Raw genomic sequence first — 20,932 nt, forward strand, 5'->3', positions numbered from 1 at the left:
GCAGGCCCACCCGGAGGGGCCCTCACAGCTCCCGGGTGCACAGCAGACGTGGCACAGCTTTCTCTCTCACACTCACCACCACCCGGCCCCGGGGGAGAGCAGATTACACGGCTCCAAGAAATTAGGTAAATGGCCCCAAATCGAGATTCAAAATCCAAAAGCTTCCAATTCAGAACTTTCTGACCCTAAAACTCAATGGTGTTTTCACGAAACAATCCTGCTTCTCTATACACTGAAGACTAGTCCAGAGCGAGCGAGACGGAATTTTCCAGAATGGATCGGAGTCGGGGGGCAGAGGAAAGACGGTTGTGACGACTCGAGTTGCCAGCTCACCCTGCAGAAGCTGGGCTGAGCCTCCTCTTTCGCCTGCCCTGCAGCCCCTTCTCAGCCTAGCACACTCCCCCCCCCATCCTTCCAGCTGCTGTCCTCACAAATCTATAATCCTATAAAATAAAAGCCTAATATGCAAGTTGTCCCCTCCACTGGGAGTTCGGCCAGGGGGCAGGGCCAGCCAACCTCGGGAAGGGAAGCCCAGGCCGGCAGCCGGCAGCCACTAGGGCCCCTACCCGTGCATGAATTTCGTGCACTGGGCCTCTCTTATGGACATAAATATGTGCTCTGTGCGCTGGCTCACCCGGTGCCCCTGCCTAGAAGGTCCACCCTACATTCCTGATTGGAAAACTCCTACCCCTCCCTCAACGCCCCGTTCAAATGCTCCCCACCTTCACAAGTCCCTCTCTGACCATCCCAGCAGAGTGAGGCCCTCGGACATCCTGGTCTCTCGTACTCGGCCCCAAGGCCATTATTTCTTACCTGTCTGCTTCCCAGGCTCAGGCTGCTCTGAGTCAGGGACAATAGCGGCCTTATCTTACACAGTCCTCACCGTGAAACGCGCACCTCTTCCCACACTGAACCACCTCAGCAGCCCCACCGGCAGCGACTGTCCCCTCCCCCACGTTCCAGGCGAGAAGACCAAGGCGTGGCGATTATTACCAAGAAAGACCGATTATTACCAAGAAAGACCGCACAGGCAGCCGGCCCCAGGATCCGCCCGTCTGTGCTGGCCCTGTGTTCTGCGTCCCTGCCTCCCCGAATCCGAACACAGGGCAGGTGCTCAGTGAAGGTCTGTCTCCTAACGGGGCACGGAGGGAGGAGGGCGTTGCCACAGCCCAGCCACCTGCAACCCCTCGGCCCAAGCCGCCCTACTTCTCGCCCCACTTCCAGCACCACCGCCATGGTTCTTGCCTGACTACCTCCTCGATCTCCAGGTCTTTAAGTTTCCTCTCCAGAGCAGCAAGTGCCCTTCCCACCCCCCACCCTGTCCCTCCTTGGGCACCCCGAGGGGGTGAGGAGTCCTGCAGGCCTTCAGGTGGGACAGACTCGCAGTGGCCTGGTGGTGGGTGGGACTAGTGGGGCCGCCTCCCCCTCTACCTTCCTGCACGCAGTCAGCACTGGTTTCACCTCATCTCGGGCAAGAAAAAACAAGCACCCAGGGGCAGGGGGCAGGGGGGTCTGGAGGTCAGCACCTGCCCCTCCCTCACCCCCAGCAGCCCCTGGCTGACATGACCCCGGGTGCTGGGCTTGGAGGAGGGGGCTGCTCCCCGGGGCCGAGGGGGGAGGAGACAAGAGGCCCTTTGTGTCTGCCTCGCTCCTAAGACACCTGTTCTCCCTGCTGCCTGCGGCCTCCCGGCAGCCCGCCGGCCGCCTGTGTGCGGCCGTGTTTATCCTGCAGCCTGGCAGCCAGGCCCAGCCCGCTCCCGGCGGGGCTCCCCAGCCCCTGCCAGCACCTGCCCAGTCCTGGCAGCCCCGGAGGCTGCTGGCCAAGCACAATCACCCTGCTGTTGACACAGTTGTTGATTCTGGGGAGGGGAGGGGCGGGCAGGGAGGAGAGGGGAGGGGAGGAGGGAAGCAGCAAAGGCATTTCACGCCAGCCTGGCTCATTTGCAGTTGGCCCTGGCAATCCTGCCACGGAGACCCTCCCACCCCGACACCCTTTCCTACCAATACCCGGGCCACTCGGGCCACACACCACACTGCGCCTGAGTCCACTGTACCCGCAGCATCACACTGAACCACAGGCAGCCAACACCGCCCCCCCCCAAAAAAAAAAAAGCCCTATGCTCCCTGCCGAAACTGGTTTGCCTCAGTGGATAGAGCATCAGTCTGTGGACTGAAGGGTCCCAGGTTCGATTCCGGTCAAGGGCATGTACCTTGGTTGCGGCTACATCCCCGGTGGGGGATGTGCAGGAGGCAGCTGGTCGATGTTTCTCTCTCATCGATGTTTCTAGCTCTCTATCCCTCTCTATCCCTCTCTGTAAAAAAAAAAAAAAAAAAAAAAATCAACAAAATCTTTTTTTTAAAAAATAAATAAAAAACAAAACAAAACCTATGCTCCCCCTGGGCTGGCACACACAGCTCACAGCGGAAAACAGCCTCTGGGTGCCGGGGGCCGCTCGCCACCCCGTCTTTGAACGCCCCACACTCACCCCCCTCCCCAAAGTCAGGGTGACTGGTTCCCGCCAAGCTGTCTCCTCCTCCTCCTCTAGGTCCTTGTTTCCTCTGACAGGGAGCCTTCCCTGACTGCCCACATCTGGTTGTGGTGCCCCCTCTTGGGTGCTCCTGGAAGCCCTGAACCCCCGCACCTCCCTACCTTCACTTCTGTCAGTCAGGATCCAACCAATTATTCTTTTTATAATATATATTTTATTGATTTTTTTATAGAGAGGAAGAGAGAGGGACAGAGAGCCAGAAACATCGATGAGAGAGAAACATCGACCAGCTGCCTCCTGCACACCCCACACTGGGGATGTGCCCGCAACCAAGGTACATGCCCTTGACCGGAATCAAACCTGGGTCCTTTCAGTCCGCAGGCCAATGCTCTATCCACTAAGCCAAACCGGTTTCGGCCCAGCTGATTATTGACTCCTCTTTATCTTCCTCAAAACTGTGCAGCAGCGAGGCTGCTCTCACAGCCCCGGGGGAGGGGGAGCGGGCCCGAATGCTGGGTGCCCGGGTGAACAGAGCAGGCCCACGCACACCCCAACATCCACTCCGCCCCACACCTTCCCGCGCTGTCAATCAGCTCTGGGCTTATGAAGGCGCGTGGCTGCTTAAGAGGCCCAGGTGCTCAGGGGTTACCTGCTGATGTGTCACCAGGACGTGAATTCAGGTTGGTAAACCCCCATGGGTGAGATCAAGGGTCCTGAAGGGCAAGGGGTGGGTGAGGTTTGATGACAGGAGAGGGAGAAGGAAGGAGGCAGCGGAGACCCTTGGGTTGGAGACTGGCTAAAGGACCTGTCGTCAGTCTTTCCCACCCCCTCCTAAACTAAGGTGACCAGACGTCCCGCTAAAATCGGGACTGTCCCGCCAAAAGCGGGACGTCTGCAACTTAGGAATCACAGGGCCCTTTGTACCTGTGGCCACCTTTCCAACGCCACGGACAGTGGGGACAGTCCACCTCGAGACCCCCTCTAAGCCGCCCAACACACTCGCACCCGCGCCTGCACGCAATTCTGGTCCCCGCGCTGTGTCCGGCAATAGCCTAGAACCACCTCCGGACTGGGGGTGGCCTGTGGGGGAGGGTGGCTCTCAGTCCAGGTGGTGGGAGAGAAGAGGATTTACATTATGAAAACCATAGGTCCCAACCTCACGCCGGTCAGACAGCTCTCACCAAAAAAAGGCAATAAATAAGGAGTGTTATCGAGGACACGGAGAAGAGAGAACCCTCGCATACTGCCGGCGGGAATGTAAATGAGTGCAGCCACTATGGAAAACAATATGGAAGTTCCTCAAAAAATTAAAAACAGAACTACAGTATGAGGCAGCAATTTCACTTCTGGGTATTTATCCCCCCAAAAAAGCAAAAGTGCTCATTTAAAAGGACATACCCACACTAATGTTCATTATTACAAGCATTTTTTACTGAAGCAACCTGTGTGTCCATCAATAGATGAATGGACAAAGATGTGGTATACAAACAATGGACTATTACTCAGCAATAAAAAAGCATGAAATTTTCCATTTGCTACAGCATGAATGGACCCAGAGGGCATTTTACTAAGTGAGATAAGTCAGACAGAAAGACAAATACCTGCCCGGCCTGTTCGGCTCAGCGTGACACGAACCAGGAGGTCACAGTTCAATTCCCAGTCAGGGCACATACCTGGGTTGCAGGCTCAATCCCTAAAGGGGGTCATACAGGAGGCAGCCAATCATTGATTCTCTGATCATTGATGTTTCTCTCTCCCTCTCCCTTCCTCTCTGAAATTAAATATATATATATATATATATATATATATATATATATATATATACACACACACACACACACACACACATATTTAAAATAAATAAATAAAAAATTGCATACACAAAACAATGAAAGACAAATACCTTATCTTTTCAGTCATACAGGAGGCAGCCAATCAATGATTCTCTGATCATTAATGTTTCTCTCTCCCTCTCCCTTCCTCTCTGAAATTAAAAATATACATATGCACACATTTAAAACAAATAAATAAAAATTGCATACACAAAAAAAGAAAAGACAAATACCTTATCTTTTCACTTATATGGAGTGGACAAAAGTAGAGTCACAGTTGTTCATATGGAAAATAATACAATTAATAAATAAACTCTGCTTCACATACAACTGTAAACCTACTTTTGCCCACCCCGTATGTAGACTAAAAAAACAAAATAAATGAATAAGCAAACGAAACAGAAACTCCCAGATACAGAGAACAAACTCCTGGCTGCCAGAGAGGGGGGGGTTGGGTAGGGAAGGGGAAGAGGATTAAGAAGTACAAACTTCCAGTTACAATGTAACGCATAAGGCACAGAGTCAATAGCATGATCAGCATGTATGACGACAGACTTCGTGGGGGACCACTCTGCAAGGTATACAGATGTTGGTTCACTGTCTCGTGCACCAGAATCTAATATGTTATTGTGTGCCAACTATAATTAAAAGTAATATTTACAAATTAAAAATCAACGACAAGAAACAAACATCAGTGGCATGAGAGCAATGGGCCCCCGATGCTGAGCCAGTTCCAGCAGAGCCGTCGGGAACAGCTGTGCAGATGGCCCGGCACAACCCACAGAGCCTCATGCACCTGGACTCGTGTCCTTGCTGCAGTCACGCTCTGGCAGACAGCAGTCAAGTCCATCCCTTCACTTCCTCCGAAGAGGAAGCTCTCCCGCTACGTACACACTCTGCCCCAGGCCCGCTGGGGCTCAGGCCCCTTCCTCTGTCCTCTGACCTGTTTCCTGGCGAGGGTGCGGGTGAGTGAAGGCTGAGCTGAGCCCATCTCCCGAACCAAGGGGAGAGGCCGCCCTCTCTGCCCCGCCCCCAGCCCCAGCCAGCAGAGCCCACAGCCCCCACCACTAACCCTTCCCCTCCCACCCCACCCCCACCTCTCTCCGGCCCCTCACCTGGCCAGACTCCCGCCCCACCCACTCCTGGAGTGAGGGCGGCCGTGGTTCCACGCTCCCAGGACAGCAGCAGGAGGCTGAGCTCAGAGACGGGAGGGAAGGAGGTGCTGCCCACGGCCTGCTGCTCTCCAGATAGACTGGGACGGGAACCCCAATTGTGTGCGGCCCAGAGGCTGCTGGGGACTGGAACTCAGTGAGGAGGGCGGAGAGGAGGGTCCCCCCTCTGCCTCTCCTCAGCAAGGCCCCACACCACTGCCTGGCTCTCCTCCCAGTCCGCTCTCCCCTGTGCTGCCTGGCCTAAGGTCTCCACGGTCTCCCGGGGTCTCTCAGAGACACTGCCCCCCCTAGGCACCAGAAGGGGCTGACTGAGCCCCCACCGGCTGCCTACACACACACACACACATGCATGCACACCCTCTCCGCCAGCCGAGAAACAGGGAGCCAGGTAAGCCAGGGAATCGGCCGGGCTGGAGGGGCCACTCCCTTCTGCTTTCAACAGCTCTATTCACTCCCCATCCACTCCCCGCACCCACCAGCCTCACCCCACCTGCCTCGGAGGGAGGGCCTGGTAGTACCTGCACCGGGTGTCCTTCCAGCCCCTCCCACTAACCTTTTATTCCCCTTCCTTCCCCACCCACTGCACCCTCTGGGACAGGCCCAGGACAGAGGCCTCCCAGCGTGAGGGAATGGATGGCTTCAGGCTCTCAGGGCGGGGAGGGGCCAGGTTTCCAGAGAGCTCCACCCCACCCCACCCCCCCGAAACAGAACTTCCCTCACTCTGCACGCTAAGGAGGGCGCAGGGCCGGCCTCGTGTGGCAGGCAAGGGTTTGTTTTTATTTAATCCTCACAGGAGGACATGCTGAGAGAGAGAGAGAGAGAGAGAGAAAGAGGGAGGTGAGAGTCATCTATTGCGCCCTCTGTACGTGTCCCAACTGGGGATCGCACCCCAACCCAGGCATGCACCCTGATCCGGAATAGAAAGGGCAACCTTGTGGTGCCCAGGACAACACTCAACCGACCGCCGCTGCAGCCGGGCCGGGCGAGAGTTAATTCTTTGGAGTCACGTGAGGTCAGCTTCAGCCCAGGCTTCTCTCCATTTCCTCGCTCCTCCCAGGTGCCAGGGCCAAAGCAGGAGTCTCGAGGGCCTGGGCACCGGGGCCGCCCACCCCAGCTGAGCCCACTCTGGGGCCCACTCAATTGTCACCTGAAGGAACCCGCCCGGTCTTACAGGCTTCTCCTCCTACCCGTCCCCTCTCCGCCGGTCTTACAGGCTTCTCCTCCTACCCGTCCCCTCTCCGCCGGGCCCTCTCTCTGCGGGAGATCCTAGCGCTGGTCAAGCCCCGGCTCCTTTGGGTCTCCCAGGGAGTCCACTGGTGACCACTTTTTCTGTCCCGCTGTCAGTTCTAGACAGATTTCAAATTCTTTCCATCCTGATGACAAAAGTACATGGTTTTACTACTTTTGGAAACTATAGGAATAATAAGTATGAGCCACAATTTTTAAAAGTCACCCCTCTAACCAGTTTGACTCAGCGGATAGAGCGCCAGCCTGCAGACTGAAGGGTCCCAGGTTCGATTCCGGTCAAGGGCATGTACCTTGGTTGCGGGCACATCCCCGGTGGGTGGTGTGCAGGAGGTGGCTGATCAACATTTCTCTCTCATCGATGTTTCTAACTCTCTCATCCTCTCCCTTCCTCTCTGAAAAACATCAATAAAATATATTTAGAGAGAGAGAGAGAGAGGAGTCACCAAAGGCTGTGGGACCAGGGCAGGCCACCCCAGCTACTGGAGGTGGGGAGGGGGTCTGTTTTGCCTGTTTCACCCTGGCCTCTAAGTGGCCACCCACCCTCCTCTTGGACTAACCCCCTTCCAATGGCCGACCCTGGGCCCCTGTGGCATGTACCTCTGCCCCCGCTCCGCACAGGGTCTGGGGCAGCCAGGGGCACCTCTAGCCCAGCTAAGGACCTGGAAGGGCAGGAGGGGGCCGGGTCAGGCCCTCGGGGAGCCAGTTTTTACTCCGTCCAGTTCCACAGGCTGCACATTCCATTCTGAGTCAAGCAGGGGCGGGGATGGGGGAGTCAGGGCCAGGGGCGGAGCCCGGTCTGGCCTCCTCTGGGGCGGATCCCCCGGGGAGCTCCGGGCCTGGCAGGGAGCACAGAGCTGAGCCACCAGGGAAGGAGGCCGAGGGCTCCTGCTCAGTCTGTGGGCCCCTCCCAGGCTCCTCAAGTTCAATTACTGACAGGCACCCAACCTTGGACATCTCCCCAGAAGACATGGGAGGGACACGGTGGGTGTGGACTCGAAGCCCCTCCCCCCAAACCGGGCCACAACCCCCCAGGCTGTGTATGGGGCTTTCTGCCAAGGCCATTCAAATGCTAAGGCCACTTCTGCAGGGAGGGGAGCAGAATGCCGGGCTGTATCAAGGACGAGGGAACCCAATTCCTATTTCAGGGCCTGCTCAGGCTTCCTGGTGACAAAAGCACCTGGGCAGTGATGCTATTTAGGAAAAAGGGGAGAGAGACTGTGCCCCCCATCTTCCTGCCTCTCCTGTACTATCCCATACACACCTCTCCCCCCGCCTCCCTGCCCCCCTCCCCAGCCCCATAAAACATCTCTGGCTGGAACCTTCAATCTCTGGGTACAAGTCCCAGTCCCCGTCCCCCTGGCTGGTCCCCATGTGCACACGGCACATCCTGGGGTTGCCCACAGGTGACCCTGGGAGGAGGCAGGGGAAGCCCCAGCCACTTCCCACTCACCTCCCCGCCTCTGGGTCTAACCCCTGGTGCTGTCCCTTCTCTGGGGCCACCCAGGCGAGAGCCGGGGGGCCCAGGCACCCGGCCCCTCCCAACTACGGCAGGTCACCACACCGGGGGGGCGGGTCAGGGGCAGCCGAGCCGCCGGTCCCTGCGGGGTCCGTGCTATGGGCCCCACAGGTGGACGAAACCTCTTCCTGGGGGAGCCCAAGGGCCTCGGCACCTGGAGGCTGGCGCACAGATGGTCCCGTGGGTTTCTGGGGGGAAGGGGGGTCCGTGGCACTCAGGCCGACCAGCAGGCACTCCTCCCCACTTCACCCCACCCTCAGGAGGGAACTACCGCACCCCCGCTGCTCAGAGAAACTTTCTAAAGAAACTGCTGCCTGTCAGAGCGTGACCCCAGAAACTAGAGGAGGCTGAAGGCGGCCCTGCTGAGCTGCCTGTCACAAACCTGCCCACCACGTCTTTCCCCGGAGCTGGAAGGAGGACCAAAGAAGAGGCACTCGAAACGGGGCTGCCCTCGCCCTAACAGAGTAGCTCCGTTGGTTCGAGCATCATCCTGATAGATGCACCAAGGTTGCAGGTCCAGTTCCCATCACGAATCAAACAGTGAGCCCTGGCCAGTGGCGCAGTGGATAGAGCGTCTGCCTGCAGACTGAAGGGTCCCAGGTTTGATCCACAGTGAGGGCCATGCATGAGGCAGCAGATCAACGATTCTCTCTCATCATTGATGTTTCTCTCTCTCCCTCTTCCTTCCTCTCTGAAATCAATAAAAACATATTTTTTTAAAAAGAATCAACCAACGAATGCATAAGTAAGCAGAACAACAAACCCGTGTTCCTCTTGCTCTCCTCCTCAACCCCGCCCCCTTCCTCTCTCTCTAAAATCAATTAATGATTTTTTTAATTTTCACAATGGGGTCACCCAGGCAGACTCCCATCCCGGGCACGCCTTCCTGTGTGGGAGCAGGAAGGTGTCAGGGTCCTTCCAGTGACCCTCCTGGGCCCAGGCTCCCCGCCTGGCCATAGGCACAGCCGACCTGGCTGGCACATCCGGCTCCAGAGAGGGGAGCAGCAGAAGTTCCGGCAGCAGGGAGCCCTCTTACGCAAACACCACGCACAAAAATAATTCTCAGTCAAAGCACGACCTGCTGTGGGCCTGGCCAGGCCTTCCCAGCACAGAGCCCTCTGCAAACACTCCGCTTTGCCCCTGAGGGTGGCTGGGGGAGGGGCGCAGGGCACAGCTGCATTTCACTCCACCTTTTCCAGAGGCATCCCCATCGGCTGCGGCTTCCTAGTGACCTACTCACTCAGGGAGCTACCCAGAAAGGGCCAGTCTCAAAGCACCCCAAGAGAGGCGGAAACCTTTGCAGAATCAAGGGTAGCCCAAGCAAATACTTGTCCGGCAACAGCAAGCTCCAGACCCCCACCATGCACGGACCTCCTACTGCAGATCCTGACCAGATGTTCTAAGAGATAGGGAGTCTCATTGTTATTGTCCCATTTCACAGACGGGAAAACGGAGGCTCGGAGATGTTATGTACTGCACATACCCCAGGGCCCTTTACACATCACATTGCCCTGAATCTGCTAATAAAGTAGCAAGATATTCAGGAGGGGCCCCAGGTTGTCCTCTCCCACTCTCCCCCCACCCCCCACCCCCAGGAGTTAAAACGGAGATAAGAATGTGGCTGAAATCGGAGTCATTTCCAAAACCAGGGCAGCACTGGAAATGGCCCCTTCACATCACTCATCCCCACACTCCTGGTTACAACATCTCCAGGCAACAGAACATCGTTTCAGTCAAGGGTGTTAGGGAGACCTGTTGGCTTGACCTCCAGAACCATGTCCCGCCGGCCCCCCTCACCCAAGACATCACTCCAGCTCCGAGTCAGCCTCCTAGCAGCTGAAGCAATTTTTTTAACATTTTTTTTCCACCTTATAAAAGCAGATTGGAAAAGTCAACAGAAGATACAAAAGGAAGTAAAAACCACCATATGTCCAGGATCTAGAATTTACCTCTGTAAAAAATTGGCCGTCTAGTTTTCTCTGTGTACATCCTGCACGTGTGCAGACATCTAATTATCTTTGTGAAGTCGGTACTATAGTATGGCGTTATGCCATTTTTACCCTCTTTATTATATAGTTTCCAGTTTACAAACTAACCTTTTTCTAAAGATGCTTTTTGGTTTGGGTTTGGGTTTGGGTTTGGGCTTGGGCGAGGGGAGGTAAGGTTGAAACGTGCACATGGTCCCGCAGTCAGAAAGGACAAAAGAGTCTCTCCAGTGAAAACACCATCTCTCCATCCATCCCTCAGCCGCCGTCTCCCTCCCCTGGGGCAACTCTGATTACCGCGTCTTGTGTACCAACTAACCTTTTAAAACCGTAAATCAGATCTGATCCCATCACTCTCTCTCCAGTGGCTTCCATCGCCCTGGCTGTAAAACTCAGGCTCCTAACCAGTCAGTCCTACCAGGTCCCCGTGCCCAGGCTCCGCACCCCTCGGATCTCCCCGGTCCCCCTCCGGCCACACTGCTGTTGCCAACCCAGTTCTGGCCTCAACCATTTTTCATCTGCTTCCTTCCTTTTTGTGCCACTGGCTCCTTACCTCAGGCTCCTTACCTCAGGCCTCACGGAGCTGTCCTCTCCCCAGGGCAGCTCTCACTGGCTTCCCAAACGAGGGCCACCCCTGCCCACCCCCCACACGTATGTTCTCTATCCTGTCACCCCATTGCTGGCACGTGTAGGTGCTCAGCCAATTTCTGTCAAAGGAATGGCTGGGGATGGTTGCACTGGCTGGTTCTCATCCCCGGACGCCCACCTGCAGGATCTCCGAGCACCAAGAGCCAATCACCTGGCCATCCTCCCTCCTGCCTGGGCTGGGAGTCAGAGGGTCAGGGGAAGGAGAGAGAGCCCATTGTGTGAGAGAGAGAGAGACAGCGTGGGTGGCCGGCAGCTGCCTGCTCTTCCCCTGTCCCCCGCTCAGAGTCCGGAATCCAAGGAGCTGGGACAAACCCACATTCCTAGAAAATACTCTGTATACAAGTGGAGCGTTGGGAGGGGACACTGTGGCCCATCATGTACCCCACATCCCATATCCATTCCACCCGGGGCAGGTTCCAGGTTCCCAAGGGAGCCGCAGCCAGCAGGCAGCACAGACACCACCTTCCCCAGGAACAGCCCTGCCCGCCCGCCCGGCCCGGCCCACCTGCCTCTTCCCCGGGGCCCCAGACACCTGGGCTCTGCTCTCTGGAAATTCACCCAGCCCCGAGACACAAATGCACATCCAATCCCGGAGCCAGCAGCCCGTGCCCTGTCCTCAGGGGGCAGGCCCCCCCGTGGAGACACTTCCTGGGGCCTGATTTCCACTGAGAACACTGCCGTTGGGCCAAGATTGATTTTTTTTAAAGGAGGGAATGAAGTGCCTTTCATAAAAATTGTGAAGAAAGAGAGGGAGGAAGGAAGGGGGCACGAAAGAAAAGATAAAAGGCTTAACAAGATGGAACTAGAAAAAGGAGTAAGGGAGGATTTAACGAGCGGAAAACAGGAAAGGGTGGGAAGTGTGAGGTTTCTCCCTTCTCAGAAGCGGACAATTATCATTGTAATTGATGAAGGGAGCACGATCCAGGAGTGCTCTCTGGGCTCTGGACAAGGTCAGGTTAGCAATAAGGACAAGAACAGCTAACATTTCCCCAGCACTTACTCTGTGCTGGGCACTGTGTGCTTTATTCATAAGCCTTCTGATCCTCGAGACAACCCTATGAAGAAGGTACTGTTCGAATTTAAACCCATTTCACAGACAAGCAAAGCGAGGCACAGAGCAGTCAGATCAAACTGCTCAAGATCCTGTTGCCAGTGGCAATACCGAGGGGATCTACTCCAGAGCCTGGGCTCTCAACCACTAAGCTATGCTGCCTTTCAGAGCTACAATGAGAGGGGTCCCTGCCCTCCTGCAGTTCCTGCCTTGCAAACCACGATTCTTGTTTAATTTTTCTTTCAGACCACTATTCTTTAACTAATTATTGGATGCCAATTCCAAAGATGTGTGCATACCTCTGCCCACTCTGCATAAGGGGAAAATCTAGAAAAGTTAAAGGACACGCTGGTGGGGAACTGGGTCCCCCGTGTCTGTCCTGAACCCCAGCATCTGGAACGCAGCCTCTTCAGGGAGCAGCCCGCGGAAGACAGGGTCCCTGCAAACGCCCCCCGGAGGGAGCAGCAGCATCTTCCCTGGCTGCTTTCGCCGGACCCTTCCCCAGCGCCGGGGCGCCCCGCCCGGAAATTCCCACAGAACCCAGCAAACTTCCCAGGAAGACTCCCCGGCTTCCTCCCTGCCCGGGCCCGGGCCCGCCGCGGCTGCCAAGAGCGCCACTGGAGTCCTCCCAGCTGCCGGCCACCCCGCGGGCGGAGCCGCCGCTGTGCGCTGGGGTCCCCCCGGAAAGGTCCGGGGCTCAAGTTCAACATGCACTTCCCGCCCGAGCTCAGCCCGGGGCTCTCGGGACACCCCGGCCCCCCGCCCCGGCCACTCCGGTCCGCCCCCCGCCCCGGCTCCGGAGGAGTCACCCAGCAGCTGCCGGCTGGTCCCGCAGCTGGAGACCCCGCGGCCATCCCCGCGCGTCTCGGGACTCGGAGCAGAGTGTGTGCACGCGGGTGTGAAGCAGAGGGAGACACAGAGACACCGAGACGGTCAGAGATCGAGAGCAGGAGAGAGACTGTGTGTGTTTACGCACCGGCCGCGCGGGTGGGAAAACAATGGCGAACCGCTGGGAACAGGACTGCCCCCCCCCCCCACCTCCCACCCCCGGGCGCGATGTGCGCGGACGGTGAAACCGGGAAGAAAAGGCTCACCTCCGGCATTCTCCGGCGGGAGGCGGGGGGCGCAGGGAGAAGGTGGGAGGTGGAGGCGGGAGGGGGTGAGGCGGGAGCAGCGGCGCAGAAAACAAACAGGATGCAGCGCCCGGCTGGCCGGCGGGGGGACCGGCCTGGAGGGCGGGCAGGGTGGCTCTGGCGGGAGCCCCGCACCCCACACGCAGGGCGGGGCGAGGGGGAACCTCCGTCTGGGCGCCGGCCCCGGAGACCCGCTCGGGGCGCTCCCAGGTCGCCGGGGCTTCCTGCCGGGAAGTCCTTGAACGGGGCGAGGGGACGGGATGCCGCCGTGCGAGACCCGCCGCCGCGCCTCCCGGAGCGGGCTTCGCCCGGGGCGCACGGGCACCGGCACCGGCCCGCGGCCTCGCCAGCGGCCACCCCGCTCCGCGCCGACCCTGCCGCCGCCCACGAGGAGCCCCGCCGCCGGCCGGCGCTGCTGGGGCCGGGAGGGGACCCATCCTTCCTGGGAAAACTTTGCAAAGGATGGAAAGTCGCAGCGATGAGAGGCGCCGTGTGCCCAGACCCGCGGGGGCGCGAGTGTCAAACTTCCGAGGGCGGGAGGGGGCGCGAGGGGGGCACTTACTACTCCGCCGGGCTCCGCGCTCCGGGCTCCGCGCTCCGGGCTCCGCGCTCCGGGCTCCGCGCTCCGGGCTCCGGGCTCCGCGCTCCGCTGCTGCCGCTGCTGCTCCGCCGCCGTCCTGCGCCGCGGCCGGCTTCCCGCTCACATGCCCGGCGCAGCGGCCGCGCGGGGCGGGGAGGGGCACGCCCCCCGCCGGCGGCCAGCGCCTCGCTCCGGACTCCGGGCCGCCCGGGTGCGCGCCCAGCGGCCGGCGGCGTCCCGGGCGGGGCTCCCGGCGGCCAGGCCGCTCTCCGCTCTCCGCCCTCTGCCCTCTGCCCTCGGCTGCGGCCGCCTTCCTGCCCCGGACGCGGCGCCGGCCCGCCGCCCGCCGCCCGGCTCCCCGGCTCCCCGGCCCCGCGCCCGGGCTCCGTCCCGGACGAGCCTCCGCGCGGCCCGCCGCCCCGGGTGGTGGGGGCACCCGCACCCGCACTTCGCTCCCCGGCGGGTCTGCGAGCCGGCGGCGAGGCGGCTCCACAGCCTCCGAGGAGAAAGAGGGAGGGAGGGAGACACGGCGGGCAAGGGGAGGAGGAGGGAGGGAGGAAGGGTGGGGAGATGGAGGAGGAGGAGGGAGGGACAGAGAGTTCCCTCCTCCTCCCTGCAGCCAGGTCCATCCTGGAGTCGGGAGCTGCAGACGTCGGGTGCAAAGGGGAGAGCGGAGGCTCCCGAGAGGCGGGGGCGGGTGGGGGCAGAGAGAATATTAAAGAGACGTGGATCCTGCCTTCTCCCACGGCCCAGGAAGGAGGAGGGTCCTACAGAAACTCTTAGCTCCTTAGGGCAAGCCCCAAGAAGTTGTCCTCCTCCAGCTCCCAGCGTCCTAACCCCTTCAGACAGATAAACTCGATGTCGGGTTTTTAAAACCCCCATTTCAGAATCTCCCTTAGGAACCTCATCCTTCCGGCAGCTAGACAGCTCCCTGATGCTTCCGACCAGTCCCTAGTCCTGTCATCCTGGTGAGTTTTTCCTGACCTGTTCTGTATAGATAGAGGGGTGGGTTCCTTTAATTCAGTGTTTCCCAAACTTTTGACATATGTCCCCCTTCTATAATTTTCGTATGGCTGAGTACCCCTCCTACTCATGAGAACGTAGAATTAGGTGCAGGTAAGCACGGTGCAGTGCATATCCCCACCCAACTCCGGTGCAACGCGTACCCCTACCAAACTCTTCCCGTACCCTTCCACACTTTGGGAAACACTGCGAGTTTAATTCAATGTATTTTTTAAAATATATTTTGTTGATTTTTTACAGAGAGGAAGAGAGAGGGATAGAGAGTTAGAAACATTGATGAGAGAGAATCATCGATCAGCTGCCTCTTGCACACCCCCCACTAGGGATGTGCCTGCAACCAAGGTACATGCCCTTGACGGGAATCGAACTTGGGACCTCTCAGTCCACAGACCGATGCTCTATCCACTGAGCCAAACCGGTCTCTGCTCAATGTATTTTAAAAAAACAAAACAAAACAAAACCTAGAATACGCCTGGCCCAGCTGGGTGCAGGGGACGCCAGGATGAATGAGAGAGCGCCTTGCCCTGTCTAGATCCCCACTTAGTGAGGGAGACAGATGAGGGAACATATCATGACAGTGTGGAGCAGGAGTGCTGAGACGGGGCGGGTTCAGGAGGCATGGAGCCCCCTTAAGCACCTGGGCCGGAGCGGGGGTCAGCATCTTCCTGGGGAAAGTGTCATGTGAAGTTTGGAAGGACCCGTGGGAGTGGAGCAGGTTAAAGGAGTGCCAGTGGTGGATCTGCAAACAACGTGCCCGGGGTGTAGGTGACCAGGGTCTCAGCAATTGACGGTCAGCTGACCACACAGACCTACTAAGGGCGTGAGATTTCATCATCCCCCATCGCCTTCGTTGCTAACTCTTTCCATTCAACTTTTCCTTCCCGGTGTAGATATCAACTCTCCTGGAGCCTCTCTTGACAGGCCAATCCGGGTCAGGTGCCCCGTCTGTATAAGGGCTCCAGAGCCCCCAGTCGCAGATAGTGTGAAAACAGTCCATTTGTCTGTCTCTCACACACACACACACACACACACACACACACCCCGCACTGGACTGTAAGCTCCACTAGGGCGGGGGTGTGTCCACGGGTTGGCAGAGAGCAGGCCCTTGAAAAGTACTTGCTGCCCAGCCGGCATGGCTCAGTGGTTGATGATCCACCTATGAACCAGGAGGTCATGGTTCAATTTCAGGGCAATGCCCAGGTTGCAGGCACGATCCCCAGTAGGAGGCATGCAGGAGGCAGCTAATCAATGATTCATCATTGATGCGTGCTTCTCTCTCTCTTTCTCCCCTCCCCCCTCCTTCCTCTCTGAAATCAACAAGAATATATTTTTTAAAAATACTTGTTGATCATTTGGTTGATTGAAGGGAACGGGGAGTCCGTAAGGAATTCTAAGCAGGGTCTCTGCAGAGATCATCCTAGCCGGAGACAGGGAGGGCAGGGCAATAACCGGAGGCCGGCGTGGGCTAAGGCAGGGGTAGGGAAGACAGAAAGGAGGGAACAGGTGGCGATAAGCAGGTCAGAGGAATCGGTATTCACTCATCACAACCTGGCTTTTGGGCGACTGTGAATGAAGCCATCTCGGAAACCAGGGGAGTTAGCCAGGGGCCACCAGCCAGCATGCCTGTGTTTGCCATATACTCGGATGTTTTCCTCTGGCTCCTGATCAAGCTTCAGTGGGCAGCTTCGTTATGGGTTCTTACCTGTAGCTGTCCTTAGCCACTGCAGACTGAGAGAGGAAGAGCAGGGAGGTAGGAGATGGGAGGTGGGCTGTCCTCTCTCCAAAACCCCCCACCCATTGTATTTCCCTTCATAGTTGTCCACTCTTCCCTAGCGCTGCCACTAACTTGGGGTATTTTTAGTACCTGCCTTCTATGTTTTATGGGTGGAGCTACTTTCATATACAGTATGCTCTCCCCTGCTGGCCCAGTCACCCCTGACTGTCCTCCCTTGCCAGCCTGTTTGCCCCTAACTGCCCTCCCCTGCACGCCTGGTCACTCCCAACTGCCCTCCCCTGCAAGCCTGCTTACCCACAACTGTCCTCCTCTGCAGGCCTGCTTACCCACAACTGCCCTCCCTTACAGGCCTGGTCCCTCCCAACTACCCTCCCCTGCTGGCCATCTTGTGGCGGCCATCTTGTGTCCACATGGAGGCAGCCATCTTTGACCACATGAGGGTGGCCATCTTTGTGTGTTGGAGTGGTGGTCAATTTGCATATCACCTCTTTATTATATAGGATTTCCTAGGCACACCTATCACATTTACACCATTTAACCCAGCTGCCCACTCCCTCCTTGAAACACTCACTTCACAACTTCACTCTCCCCTCAATTCCCTCTGGCCTCCTGGCTGCCTTCCTCAGCCCCCACCCTCCAACCCCCATTATCTATATCCCTTCCTCTACCCTTGTCTCCTAATGGGTGTTTCCTGTGCCACCTTTTCCTTTCTCTGTACCTTCTATCCCTAGGTTAAATTTTATTAGTTTCCATAGTTTAAATGACAACTATATGTTGATTATCCTTTCCATTTTAAAAATATATTTTTTATTGATTTTTCACAGAGAGGAAGAGTGAGGGATAGAGAGTTAGAAACATCAATGAGAGAGAATCATTGATGAGCTGCCTCTTGCACATCCCCCACTGGGGATGTGCCCACAACCAAGGTACATGCCCTTGACCGGAATTGAACCCAGGACCTTTCAGTCCACAGGCCGATGCTCTATCCACTGAGCCAAACCGGTTTCGGCTATCCTTTCCATTTTTTATTTAAATCATTACATCTGTTTCATGTACTTCAGATGCATGTATCCAACCGCACACTTGACATTCCTACCCAAGGATCTCACACATACCCCCTAAATATCACATGTTCAAAAGTGAACCTGTAGCCCCTACTCCCAAGCCTGCTGACACCCTTCACCATCTGGCCCATCTCAGGAAGAGGTCCACCACCTCCCCAGTGGCTGAGGCCTAAGACTCATCCTTGATTCCTCCTTTTCCATCTAATCCAATCAGTGCCGTTGACCCATCTCCAAAAATACGCGCCAATCCATCCCCTTCCCTTTCCTCGATGCCCCCACACTGGCCCAGGCCTTCATCCTCTCTCAGCTGGACTCCCACAGCCTCCCTGCCTCCAGCGGAGACCACCTGCAGGCGCATCATTGAAGGAAGACTGTTTCCACCCACGTGACTTCAATATTTGGCTCAGAGATTTCTCGTCCGGGAAGATAGGACTGTAAACCAGTAAATAACTTCATTATTTGCTTCCGAAATTTCCTGAAAATCCATTTATCTGAACAATAGACTGCCCCAACAACCCCCTCCCCGGGATAATAGTTTGCTTAACCCAGCAAACCACCAGCTTATCGAACAACTGTTTATTTTTCGAGATCCTTCCCTCGCCGTGTCCTCCAATCCTAAACTGTTATCTCGCAGATTCTGCCCAGCCTCAATCAGATCTTCCATACTGAAAACCTGCCTTAAAGTAGGCGTCAGACCCTGTAAGTACCAGTTTATCTGGGGAGCACACACACACACACACACACACACACACACACCCGCTCCTGCTCTTCCCAGAGCTGGCTCCTCTTCACCCTCTGGTCTCAGCAAATGTGTCCCTTCCTCTGTCCTCTTCCCCACCCGCAATCATCCTCTCCCCTCTTACCCTCCTCGGGCCCTGCTTCCTTCAGCACTTAGCATGCAGTTGGTTTCCTCTGTTTTCTTGTGCTTCTTCTCTCTCCCCTGTAGACTGTGTGTCGGCTGTGAGGGAAGAACCTTGCCTGCTCTAATTTCCGCTTCATTTCCAGAGCCCAGAGGATAGTGAGTTCTCACCTAATGATGTCAATAGATTCTTGGACTTTTTTTTTAAATATATTTTTCTTGACTTCTTACAGAGAGGAAAAGAGAAAGATAGAGAGCTAGAAACATGGATGAAAGAGAAACATCGACCAGCTGCCTCCTGCACACCCCCTACTGGGGATGTGCCCGCAACCAATGTATGTGCCCTTGACTGGAATTGAACCTGGGACCCTCCAGTCCACAGACCGACACTCTATCCACTGAGCCAAACCGGTTTCAGCGATTCTTGGACTTGAAAAATGAGGTGTAGAAGCCAATGTCACTGTAGGCTAATGGATATAAAGAAGAGTTAAGTTCCCAGGACATCTCAACAACCCTATAAGCAAACGACGTTGTCTGAGGGCCTGCTGTAGACGCTCAAAAGATACTTGCTGAAGGGACGACTTTGATTGGCTTCGGTGAGTCTCCGTTTCCTGCGGCTGCCGAGCCTGATCCTGAGACCCTGGTGGGGGCTGCAGGTGCCCAGGGTCCTGGGGTGCCCCGCACTTTTTTAACCTCTGAAGTTAGAGGTAAGACGTAAAACGCAAATTCTCTTGGGAGAAGTCACACCAGGATTAAATTCACCAAATTATGTGAATAGCTCTCCTCAGTGCTCCGGGAGCAGGGTGAGGGCGAGAAGGCTGGGAGGAGGTAGAAGGAGGGAGCCACACTGAAAGCCTTTCTCACTGCTTCGCCTGAAGGCCTTCCTGCTCCCCTCTCCCCTGCCCCCACCTGGCTCTCCCCTAACCAAGGGCCATTTTGTCTGTGACATGGAGAGGAGGGAACTTGCAGGTCAGGCCAGGGGAGGCCAGGGGAGGCCAACCTAGTGGAGCTTGTTTGGGTAGCAACTCTTTGTCCTACTGCCTGGGGAGTGTTGTTTTGTTGTTGTTGTTTTTAAATATATTTTTATTGATTTCAGAGAGGAAGGGAGAGGGAGCGAGAAATAGAAACATCAACAATGAGAGAGAGTCATTGATCGGTTGCCTCCTGCATACCCCCCCCCCCCTCCCGACTAGAGATGGAGCCCACAACCTAGGCGTGTGCCCTGACCGGGAATCGAACCATGACCTCCTGGCTCATAGGTCGATGCTCTCTGTACATTTAGTTACCGGTAGTCCCAAATGCTGGGAGTAAAGACCGGGCTGCATATCTTACTTGGAAATGGGTGCAGTGCAAAGACACACACACACACACACACACACACACACATGTGCATACACACAATGGCTGTTTTTCTTTCTTCTGTCCATTCTCTCCTGTCCTTTCCCATAGCGGGGATGGACACTGGGCCCTACTTGGACAGGAAGCTGATTGAGGCCGGGAGGTGAAGAGGTGAAGAGGTGCTCCCTTCCCAGAAGCCTGGGCCAGTTAAAAACCCTGCGGCTGCCTCCTCTCTCCTCTCTACCTCCCCCTCCACCTGGCTATGTGCCCCACCCCCACCACCTAACTTTTGTTCTTAGTCCTCTTTCCGGTCTTGAGGAGGCCTAGATCCTCATCCTGGGCGGGACTGGCAACAATTAACAAAGGCACCATGGAGAAAAGACAATTAACAATCCAGAAAAGAGGGGAAAGAGAGGCTTTGTTCTGGTCTCCATGGCAACGATGGTGGGGAGAAGAGAGAGAGAGGGAGGAGGAGGAGGAGGAGGAGGAGGAGGAGGAGGAGGAGGAGAAAAGGGCCATCCAGAGAAGCTGATACTTTCACTTTCCTTTTATCCTTCCTCTCAGGGCCACGTGGGAGACAGACTGAGGGGATGGGGGTCTGGAAGAGAACAAGGCTGGAACAGGTCCGGTCGGAAGATGAGAGATGGGGGCTCTCGGGTTCCTGCCCTAGCTAAGACCCCCGGGGGACTTAAGGCGAGCCAGAGAGCCCTGGGGCCTCAGGGAAAGGCTGCCCCCTTCCTCATCCTGTTCTGCAGGGCTTGTCTTGTGCTAACCCTGCACCCACAGCCTCTGCTCCGGACGGCGCATGGGCAGGAGTGTGGGAGGCTGGGCTCCGTCCTCCTCGCAGCGCAGTGGGAAGGGGAGCCGGGGTGGGACGGCCACCCCGCGTGGCAGGGCCCGCTGCAACGTGACACACAGCGCCCCTTGTTCCCCAATGTTTACAAAGTCAAGATGGCGACAGCGGGGCATTCAATCACGCTCAGGGCTCTGCTGAGCACAGGGCCTTATTCAGGCTGAGCTATGAAGCCAGCTCTGTCAGAAGACATCTTGGGGCCTGGGCTCTGCCTGCCGTGTGTGTGCGTGTGTGTGCGTGTGTGTGCGTGCGTGTGTGTGTGTGTGTGTGTGTGGTGTGTGTGCTCTGCCTGCCCACTGTGTGTGTGTGTGTGGTGTGTGTGTGCTCTGCCTGCCCACTGTGTGCGTGTGTGTGCGTGTGTGTGTGTGTGTGTGTGCGTGTGTGTGTGTGTGTGTGTGTGTGTGAG

General features: G+C 56.8%; 1 protein-coding gene across 5 annotated transcripts in view; it reads right to left on the reverse strand.

Annotated features, from left to right (window-relative positions):
- SOX13 (SRY-box transcription factor 13) overlaps positions 1-13,839 on the reverse strand; it is a 48,329-nt gene extending 34,490 nt beyond the window's left edge. The window contains exons 1-2 of one of the 5 annotated variants that reach the window (XM_084865862.1): positions 13,730-13,839; positions 13,637-13,664 (exon numbers count right to left, since the gene is read on the reverse strand). The gene's annotated coding sequence lies outside the window, so the exon portion shown is untranslated. Of the gene's footprint in view, positions 1-13,035; positions 13,289-13,636; positions 13,665-13,717 lie in introns of those variants that run through there. The other 4 variants (XM_084865861.1, XM_084865858.1, XM_084865859.1 and 1 more) reach the window with 4 other exon arrangements.
- Positions 13,840-20,932: the final 7,093 nt, after the last annotated feature.

Source organism: Pipistrellus hanaki (assembly GCF_964339955.1).
Source record: "Pipistrellus hanaki genome assembly, chromosome: 18".
NCBI lineage: Eukaryota > Metazoa > Chordata > Mammalia > Chiroptera > Vespertilionidae > Pipistrellus > Pipistrellus hanaki.